The sequence below is a fragment of the Felis catus genome, chromosome E1 (genome assembly GCF_018350175.1).
Source record: "Felis catus isolate Fca126 chromosome E1, F.catus_Fca126_mat1.0, whole genome shotgun sequence".
Taxonomy (NCBI): domain Eukaryota; kingdom Metazoa; phylum Chordata; class Mammalia; order Carnivora; family Felidae; genus Felis; species Felis catus.
In genome coordinates this window covers 9,333,267-9,343,117 of record NC_058381.1, presented here as the reverse complement: position 1 = coordinate 9,343,117, position 9,851 = coordinate 9,333,267, and the positions used below count along the sequence as shown (strand labels likewise).

The window sequence follows — 9,851 nt, the reverse complement described above, 5'->3', positions numbered from 1 at the left end:
ATTGCCATATGGATTTTTTTAAATGTTTATTTCATTTATTTTGAGAGAGAGAGAACGAAAGAGAACAAGTGGGGGAGGGGCAGAGACACAGTGAGAGAGACTCCCAAGCAGTCTCCATGCTCAGCGAAGGGCCCGACATGGGAATCTGTCTCACAACCTCAAGATCATGACCTGAGCCGGTAATAAGTCAGATGCTCAACCGACTGAGCCATCCTGGCGCCCCTGCCCTATGGATTTTGATCTTGCCTAGTTGGCCCCCACAATTAAGCCAATCTCTTGTAAAAAAAAAAAAATCTCTTAGCATATATGTTCTTGTTCTGTGGCTGAACCCTGACTGATACAGGTAATAATCCCAATAACTGACAAGATGGAATTTTAAACAATCACAAGGGAATACATAAGCATGTTATCCACTTATAGAAAGAAAAATTGACAAAGACGATATAGCCACCATTGAGGTATGTCCCTAACGATAAGGCCTCAAGAGATACTAGCAGTAACTGATAACTGCGGGGCGCAAAACATAAATTAACAACTGAAGCTGGAAACTTTAACACACCCTCTAGAGCCACCGTGCTGGGCTGCCAGGATCCCCTTTCAGGGCTGGGGCACCTGTTCCCTTGGTTGCTAGTGTGTTTGGCTGCCAACAGCTCATGACAAAACACCTCTCTAGGAATTGTCCTGGCTGAACAGAGCTGCCCGTCCCAGGTTTCTCCCCTCCAGAGCAGTCCACACCCAGTGGCGTCACTGCAGGGGTTCGAAGACCTGGTCCCCTTGCTTCGACGTGCAATTGCTCTAAAGGGCCATCCTGGCTTGAGCTTCCCGTAGGATCAGATGAGGCCCCGGATGCAATCATACAGCATTTCAACTTTTTCCTGGGCCCAGTCCTCCTTACATCACTCCGTTACAGGTTATTTTTCTAGAGAACACGACCTAACAGTACCCCTGTAGAGCCCCGAGACTCAGGATGGGACATTTGGATTGATCCAGGCAAACACCTACAAACACCCATCCCTCTGAATTCTCTGGGCCCGCAAAAGTGGCCCACTCCCTCCAGGCTGGCTTGAAGATGATGCACATAGAGGCTTCTCCTTTGCAATAAAGCCTGTGCCCCTCTGAGGATCTGTCCTTTCCTCCCCTCCTGACCACTAGATCCATTAATAGGGTCAGGTGACCACAAAACCCAACAGGAGAAATTCTGGTCCTGATAAGGTAGGAAAAGGAATAGCCTCTGAAGCTGGTGGGTCTGGATCCTGAGGGGGCTGGATCAAGGAGGGCAGAACATATAGCGAGTGCTGGAGAACTTATTGAAAAGGAGCATAGGGGCGTCTGGGTGGCTCAGTTGGGTGAGCGTCTGACTTCGACTCAGGTCACGATCTCATGGTTTGTGAGTTCGAGCCCCGCACTCGGCTCTCTGCTGTCAGTGTAGAGCCTGCTTCAGATCCTCTGTTTCTCTCTCTCTCTGCTCCTCTCGTGCCCTCTCTCTCTCAAAAAAGCAATAAATATTTTAAGAAAAAAGAGAAAAGGAACACATAGAGATATGGTCAATTAATTTTCTTAATTTTTTTTAACGTTTGTTTATTTTTGAGAGGGAGGGAGACAGAGCACACGTAGGGGAGGGGCAGGAGGAGAGGGAGACACAGAGTCTGAAGCAGGCTCCAGCTGACAGCACAGAGCCCAACGCGGGGCTCGAACCCACAAACTGTGAGATCACGACCTGAGCCGAAGTCAGACCTTAATCGACTGAGCCACCCAGGCGCCCTTCAATTAATTTTCGACAAAGCAGCCAAGAATGTACAATGGGGAAAGAACCATCTCTTTAATGGTGTTGGGAAAACTGGACAGCCACATGCAAAAGAATAAAAGTAGGCCACTATTTTATACCATACACAAAAACCAACTCTAAATGGATTAAAGACTTGAACTTAAAACCCATAACCATAAAGTTCCCAGGAGAAAACAGAGACAGTAAGCTCTCTGACATCAGTCTTGGCAATGATTTTTTTTTTTTTTTGGATTTGATACCAAGATAAAGGCAACAAATGCAAAAATTAACAAGTGGGACTACATCAAACTAGGAAGCTTCTGCACAGCAAAGGAAACCATCAGCAAATTGAAAAGTGAGTGAACGGGAGAAAACACTTGCAAACCATAGAGAAGGGGTTGATATCCAAAATATACAAGGAACTAATACAACTCAATAGCAAAGAAACACACAATCCAATTAAAAAAAAATGGGCAGAGGATCTGAATAGACACCTCCCCAAAGAAGACATACAGATGGCCAACAGGTACATGGAAAGATGCTCAACATCACTAATTACCAGGGAAGTGCAAATAAAATCCACAATGAGCTATCACCTCACACCCGTTAGAATGACTATTATCAAAAACACAAGAAATAAATGTTGGCAAAGATGTGGAGAAAAGAGAACCCTGTGCACTGTTGGTGGTGATATGAACTCGTGTGGTCACTATGGAAACAGAACGGAGGTTCCTCAAAAAATTAGAAACAGAACTACCACGTGACCCAGCAATTCCACTTCTGGGTATTTACCCAAAGGAAACAAAAGCACTAACTCAAGAAGATATTTACACACCCATGTTCATTGCAGCATTAATTACAAAGGCCAAGACATGGAAGCAACCCAAGGGTCCATCAGCAGATGAATGGATGGAGAAGTTGTGGTGTATGTGTGTGTGTGTGTGTGTGTGTGTGTGTGTGTGTGTGTATACATATATATGTGTTCTATAAATACAAAACAATGGAATATTATTAAACCATTAAAAAATAAAAAAAAAACACAAAAGAGGGAAATCTTGCCATTTGAGACAAGATGAATGGACCTTAAGGGCATTATGCTAAGTGAAACAGACAGTGAAAGACAAGTACTATAGGATTTCACTTATATTTGGAATCTCAAAAAAACAAAAACAAAAATCTGAACTCCGAGATACAGAGAACAGATTGGTAAGGGGTGGATTGGGGGTGGGGGTGGGGATGGGCAAAATGGGTGAAGGTTAGCCAAAGGCACAGACTTCCAGTTATAACATAAATAAGTCCTGGGGATGTCATGTATTGCATGGAACCTGTACTTAACAATACTGTGTTGTAGACTTGTAAGTTGCTAAGAGACTAGATCTTAAAAGTTCTCATCACAAGAAAAAGGTTGTACTTATGTCATGATGGATGTTGACTATATTTACTGTGGTGACCATTTCACAAAATTTACGAATATAGAATCATTATGTCTTACACCTGAAACTAACATAATGCTGTATGTCAATTATCTCAATTTAAAAAAAATAAATGGAATGTCGCTTTCTTATTAAAAAGAAAACGAAAAGGAGCACACTCCTGTGATATTAAATTTAAAGAGGATTTAAATACTCTGGCATGAGGCACCTGGGTGGCTCAGTCGGTTGTGTCAGACTTGAGCTCAGGCCATGATCTCATGGTTCATGAGTTTGAGCCCTGCAACGTGGGGCTCACTACTTTCACTGCAAAGCCCCCTTCGGATCCTCTCTCCCCTTCCCCTCCTACAGCGCGTGCGCTTTCTCTCTCAAAAATAAATAAAACATTTTTTTAAAAAGTGGAAGGGGAGAGTGCTTTATCTTCAGAGAGTTGTGGGGACAATAGGGTGTGGCGTCTCTACAGGCATGAGCCATACGGGCAGACAACAGGGGCTAGTGCTTCATTATATACAATCAAATGCAATAAAAGATGAATGATCAAGAGGCTGAGGTTAATCCAATGTCACAATCTTTTGCCCCATCTCCAGATCCTAGTCAGTGTTCAGACCCAGAACCCGAAGCGGGTTCCGAAGTGTGCTCCGCCGACACAGAGCTCGAACCTACCCACTGAACGGAGGGATCATGACCTGAGCCACAAAGACAGATGTTTAATCTACTGAGCCACCCAGGTACCTCCCCCCGCCGCCCCTCCCCCTCCCCCCAGGAAAGAATTTCAACCTTATATCCAAAGAAAAAGTTGCAGAATAAAAACAAAAATAGGAACCTAGGAAGGCATGAATAAGACACCGTTTGGGCAAACACTTTATGGAGAAAACTAGTCAACGATTTTGAGAAACATTAAAGATTATCTAAATAACAGAGAGCAAAAAATATAAAATAAAATAATGGAGAGAAAGCCTATATGGTAAAAATTTTAGTGAGCCCTTTAATTCATCAGAACAACATCAATTATACCCCAAACCTTCTCACCCTCACCCAAAGGCTGTAAACATAAAGTTTTAGGGTAGTGTTACCAGAGTCAGGTTCTCGCACCCAACGACTGAAACGAGGCCGCCCCGGAACCAAAGGCACTGGCCAGGGCATGCTCTGCTTCAGTAGTGAAAATTCCCACTACCCGTCCCATATGCTAATAAGGGGGGGGGGGTGGAGAGAGGAAAATGCCTTGTCTTGATTGGCTGGAAGGGCCTCGTCCTGATTGGTCAGAAGGGCCTCACCCCGATTGGTTGATATTGGCAGGCCACTCAGGCAGCTCATTGGTGGTTTTTGGAGCCGAGCCTCCGTTTTAAATCCGGCTTGTGTATGGGCCCGCAACCTGCTTCTCTCTAAGAGGTAGGCTGTTTAGCAGTAATACCCAACATCAAACGCCCCAGATGTATGATGTTTACCGCTTGGGGCTGGTTCCCCTGGTCCCTAACCGTCTCGGTAGGACGGGACAATGTTTCCCCTAGTGTTTGTCTTTAGGGATTATGTGCCCGTACTTCAGCAGAGACTTCATATGATGAGATTCGATGGAGGTCTGGTAGAAATGGATGCAGCCTTAACTCAACTCCCAGGAGCACTAGGGCCCAGGGCCGCCTCCCAGGGGGGAAGTGAGAGACCAGGGAGGTGAGGACCCATGGGTGCAAACTGTTTCCCTTCCTCTCCTGAGATGTGAGGTCTGTGCAGTCATGAGACTGAATCAATGCATTTTCTTTCATGCTGTAGGCTGAGGGCGGTGATCCCACTTATAGACGGAGGAAAGGGAGGCTCAGAGAGATAGTGTGACTCAACCAACCTCCAGGGCTTAGGTGCAGACCCAGGCCTTGAACCCTGCAGTGCTACTTCCAAGCCTAGCCCTGTTCTTTTTTTTTTTTTTTTTGTTACCCGTATCTACAAACACGGTGGCTTTGGAAAATCTTCTCACGTGGTCATCGTGCCTTCGGTGGGAACGGGAGGTAAATTAATTGCACTCATTAAAAGAAGGGTCAGAGGAGACGCTAGAATGCTTAGATAGCAAATTTTTAAAAACCCAGGAAAAATTCCCAGCTGTAATGATGGAGAATGGAAATATACCAACTCCAGAAGTCAGTGTACCTGCGAGGCTTCTGTCCCAGCTCCAGTCCCGCCCCTCTCCCATGGACCGCTGAGCTTGGCCTCCCGCCCTCCACTGCAGGAGAGACCCGTTTTTCACAGCTTCGATTTCTCCGTCCCTGTCAATGGAAGTAGAAGCAAAACTAGGTTTTAATACCTTGGGTTATCAGCATCAACCTGGGTGCAGCGGGTAGATTTCGACTGGGCTGGCTCGGGTGGCGGAATTAGTACCCTGCCAAATCCTCACCAATTTTTTTTTTCTATTCTGACATCAACCCTGCAACAGAGGTGGAAGGATCCCCCGTTTTATACAGGAGGCCCGGAGAGGCGAGGACTTTCCCACAGCCACACGGCAGAAGGGGCAAGGCCAGCATCCAGGCTGGGGACGTCTGGAGCCATCGTCCCTTTCCAGCTGTGTAAGGCCGTGGGAGCAGGTGTGTTCCTCCATAACCAGGATTCAGGGGCTGACAGATTGAGCCCGAGAAAGGAAAAGGAGAAGAATTAAGATACCTTTTGAGCTCTCACACCCATCCGTGCAGTGATCCCAGCAGTCACGGCATTGAAATTTGTTTTTCTACAAAAGGCTGTTTTATAGGGACTTAAGTTCTAAAGTCAGCTCAAATAGCGATGCTTCCTTTGCAGAAAATCCCTCGAAGTGCCCACAGCGGCGGAGAACGACCTGTTTGCTGGGGGCTCAGCAAGTCTTCCCACTACCCAGGCTCAGTCTGGGGCACCCAGGGGTCCGAACTGCCTGCACCTTGTAAAATTCTTTCTCGTTTTTTGTTTGCGAGTGATTATTTGACTTATCTTTCGTATAAGTACATCTTACGTCCACAGGTTCATGAAAGTGCCTGCAATGAATGATCAGAAAATCTGGTGAGAATTTTTAAAAACCAGCTTCACTGAGGCATAATTGCCAGGCAGTGAACTTCATGTGCTTAAAATACACAATTTCGGTATTGATGTACGGACATACCTGTGAAGCCATCAGCACAGTCCCCCTCAAATGTTTCCTAGGGACGCTTTTGTAGTCTTTCTGTCCCCGTGGCCTCCCCCCCTTCCCCAAGCCACCTCTCATTTGTTTTCAGTCACTCTTTTTTAAAATAAAAAAAAATTGTTTTAAGGTTTATTTATTTTTGAAAGAGAGAAAGTGACAGAGTATGAGTGGGAAAGGGGCCAGAGAGAGAGAGAGAGGGAGACACAGAATCCTTAGCAGTCTTCAGGCGCTGAGCTGTCAGCCCAACACGGGGCTCGAACTCGTAAACCTTGAGATCATGACCTGAGCCGAAGTTGGACGCTCAAGTGACTGAGCCACCCAGGTGCCCCTCTTTTTTTAAGAAAAAATTTTAATGTTTATCTCTGAGAGAGAGAGAGAGAGAGAGAGAGAGAGAGAGAGAGAGCACGAGGGGGGAAGGGCAGAGAGAGGGAGACAGAATCTGAAGCAGACTCCAGGCTCTGAGCGGTCAGCACAGGGCCCAAGGCGGGGCTCGAACTCACCAACCCTGAGATCCTGACCTGAGCCGAAGTTGGTGATTAACCGACTGAGCCCCCCCCCCGGGGGGCCCCTCAATCATCCTGTTTTGACTAAGACAGTGAAGCTGTGGCTTAAACAAAAGTATTCAGCACTATTTGCTCGCAGGCCTTTCAGAAATTATTCTTAAAGTTTCTGGAACTTTCCTGTCTGGAAAGTACAGGAATTACTGAGCTGCAAGAGGAAGCTTCTCTAGGACAACCAATGAGACGTTAAGCAGTCGTCGTAAAAGGAGTCCATGCACCTTCAGCAGGGTAACTCGGAGGATGCAACAATCCCCTCCCCCTCCAGCTCAGGAGGGACTTGCTGCCAAGCACTGACATATGAAGAGTCAGACTGTTATTTGCTGTTAGAATTAGCTAATAGCAGTAAATCTCTGGCACGGATGTTACTGGCCCTTAACATCCTGTGATTTTAGGAAATTCTGTACATAGTTTGGATTTAATTCAATATATTCAGAAATTAAACCTGGCGAATGAGGTGCACTACTCTACCAGGATCTCTGTTGGTTTAGTATCCTTAAAAATATGTATATAATGGATGCAGGTAAATCAGAGTCTAAAAATATACTTAGAATATTGCATATTCAAACCCTAACCTAGATCCACAAAATGCCTATAGTTAAAAGCAGCTGAGGGGCGCCTGGGTGGCTCAGTCGGTTAAGCATGGGACTTTGGCTCAGGTCATGAGCTCACAGTTCGTGAGTTCGAGCCCCATGTCAGGCTCTGTGCTGACAACTCAGTGCCTGGAGCCTGCTTCCAATTCTGTGTCTCCCTCTCTTTCTGCCCCTCCCCAACTCATGCTCTGTCTCTCTCTCTCTCTCTCTCAAAAATAAACATAAAAAAAAAAGCAGCTGATGGAACGAAATCCAAAGTTATGACAAGGGAGACTCACTGTCACTAAGCTGTGTTGCTTAGACAACTTACAAAAGCATGTGCCCTTAATGCCATTTGAGGACGGGTAAGGAGACACCCTCTCCTCATTTTTTACCATAGGATTCCTATAGAGGATGGGCTAGAAATGAACATTTCTAAATATTCCAGAAAAGTCCACAGAATTGTTAAAAAGACTTTTAGGAATGTCCGTCTTTCTGTAGCTGTGAGTAGTAGGGCTCATCAGAATTTTCTTTTTTTCTTTAAAATTTTTTTAAAAAATATTTATTTTGAGAGAGAGAGAGAGAGAGAGAGAGAGAGAGAGAATGAGGGGGGGAGGGGCAGAGAGAGAGAAGACATAGAATCTGAAGCAGGTTCCAGGCTCTGAGCTGTCAGCACAGAGCCCGAGTGGGGTTCGAACCCACGAACCACGAGATCTGACCTAAGCTGAAGTCAGATGCTTAACCGACCAAGCCACCCAGGCGCCCCTCATCAGGATTTTCTAATAGCACACCAAGGCAAGTCCATACCCTGGCTCAGATGTTAGAAGAATGGAGGCGGACTGTCAGGGCCATCCTTAGCCTGAGCATCGGCGGGCTTTTTACTATATGCTCATCACCAGTCTGGGAATCGTCACAGAAGCCAGAGCTCCCACCCAGGGTCTTCTAAAGTTCCTCCTCTGGTGGATGTACTGTAAGAGACCGTCGACAACTAAGTTTCCATTATTGTGCCAGATCCCTGCCAACATGTCCCACGGCTCACCCTCGGGGCTGGCGGGGGAGGGGGGGGGGGGGGGGGGGGCGGGGCAGGCCCAAAGACTGGGGTGAGACCTCGAGAGAATACAAAGAACACATCGCGCGAGGAGGGGTGAGAGCACACCCCCATCCTGGAGAAGCTGTTGGAGAAGGTGACCCCGGCGAGTCTCAGCAAAGATACCTCCGTTTGACAGAGTCTCTTGATGGTAAGTCCTCCGGCTCGATTCTGCCCGAACCTGCAGAGCGGCTCCTGAGCAGCGGTATCTACACAATCAGGAGACAAAAGCTTGACCCTGCGGTTCTGTCGCCTCCAGGGGCCACATCGTGCCTGCACGATGCTGGTGTGCTCAAATATGGAATAGTGATGTGGTCTCCGTTTGTCACTAAAGCCAAAGCTCGAGAAATCAAGGGTGATCACTCGATGAAACCTTAGGGTCGGACCTTCCAAATCTTGTACCAATCAGAGCTGGATGCTGGAAAGCCACGTGAAGGCACAGCGATCTCAGGACTTCCACCACACCCACAGAGTCTTGGTAGAAGACGCGCAGTCCCTGGCAGGTAAAAATTTGCCTGACGGTCTCCTGGAGTGAAGGGCAGGCGAAGCTTGGGGGTGGGGGGTGGGATATGCGGATAGGCCGCACGCAGGGGCACAGCCAGTAGCCCCACCTGAACCCACCGCTCCCTCATCCCGATTCAGTCAAGGCTCCAGGTTTGGGGGAAACGGTTGCGCATGCTTGCTTTCCACTTTACACGACGAAAAGGGATTGTAAGAGACTACGGTGAATAACCCACACCCACAAATGGAGTCCTCTGGAGGAAATGGAAAGTTCAGGTCCAGTGATTCAGCAGACGGCCAGCAGGGGGCACACGCCAACACTGTAAAACTCCGTGCGCTGAGCCCCGACGGCCACAAGAGGGCGCGCGAACTCGCCCTTTCTGATCCGCGGAGCGCGCCTGCGCGTTCGGCCAGGGCTTTGGGCGCTCTGTCCCCTGGACGGGAGGGAAGTGCTGGGTGTCCACCCAGCCCCCGCGGCTGAGTGCGGGGCTCTGTCCCTCGTCCCACACGCCTCGGTGAACGGCTGCTGTTATAAAGCAAGGCTTGATAAACTATGACGTGAGGAAGCATACGAAAGGACACACGAGGACACTCCAGAAAAATAAAAGCTTCTGCATTCGCTGTTTTGGAAAAACGTCCCTGGGAGTGTCTGCAAAATGCAGAGGGGGGAGCAGGGCGGACGGCGGTGGCGGGAGTGGGCGAAGTGTCGTGCCTCCCCGTCCCAAGTAAGCCCCGAACCCGAGGGGAGCCCAGCGCTCTCAGAGCACGGAACGCCGCAGCGCTTGGAAACGGATTGAAAAATTGCAAAGGCA

General features: G+C 47.7%; 1 pseudogene; it reads right to left on the bottom strand.

The window, feature by feature from the left end:
* Positions 1-8,164: 8,164 nt before the first annotated feature.
* On the bottom strand, positions 8,165-9,352 carry LOC101093217 (annotated as a pseudogene).
* Between the last annotated feature and the right edge of the window lie 499 nt (positions 9,353-9,851).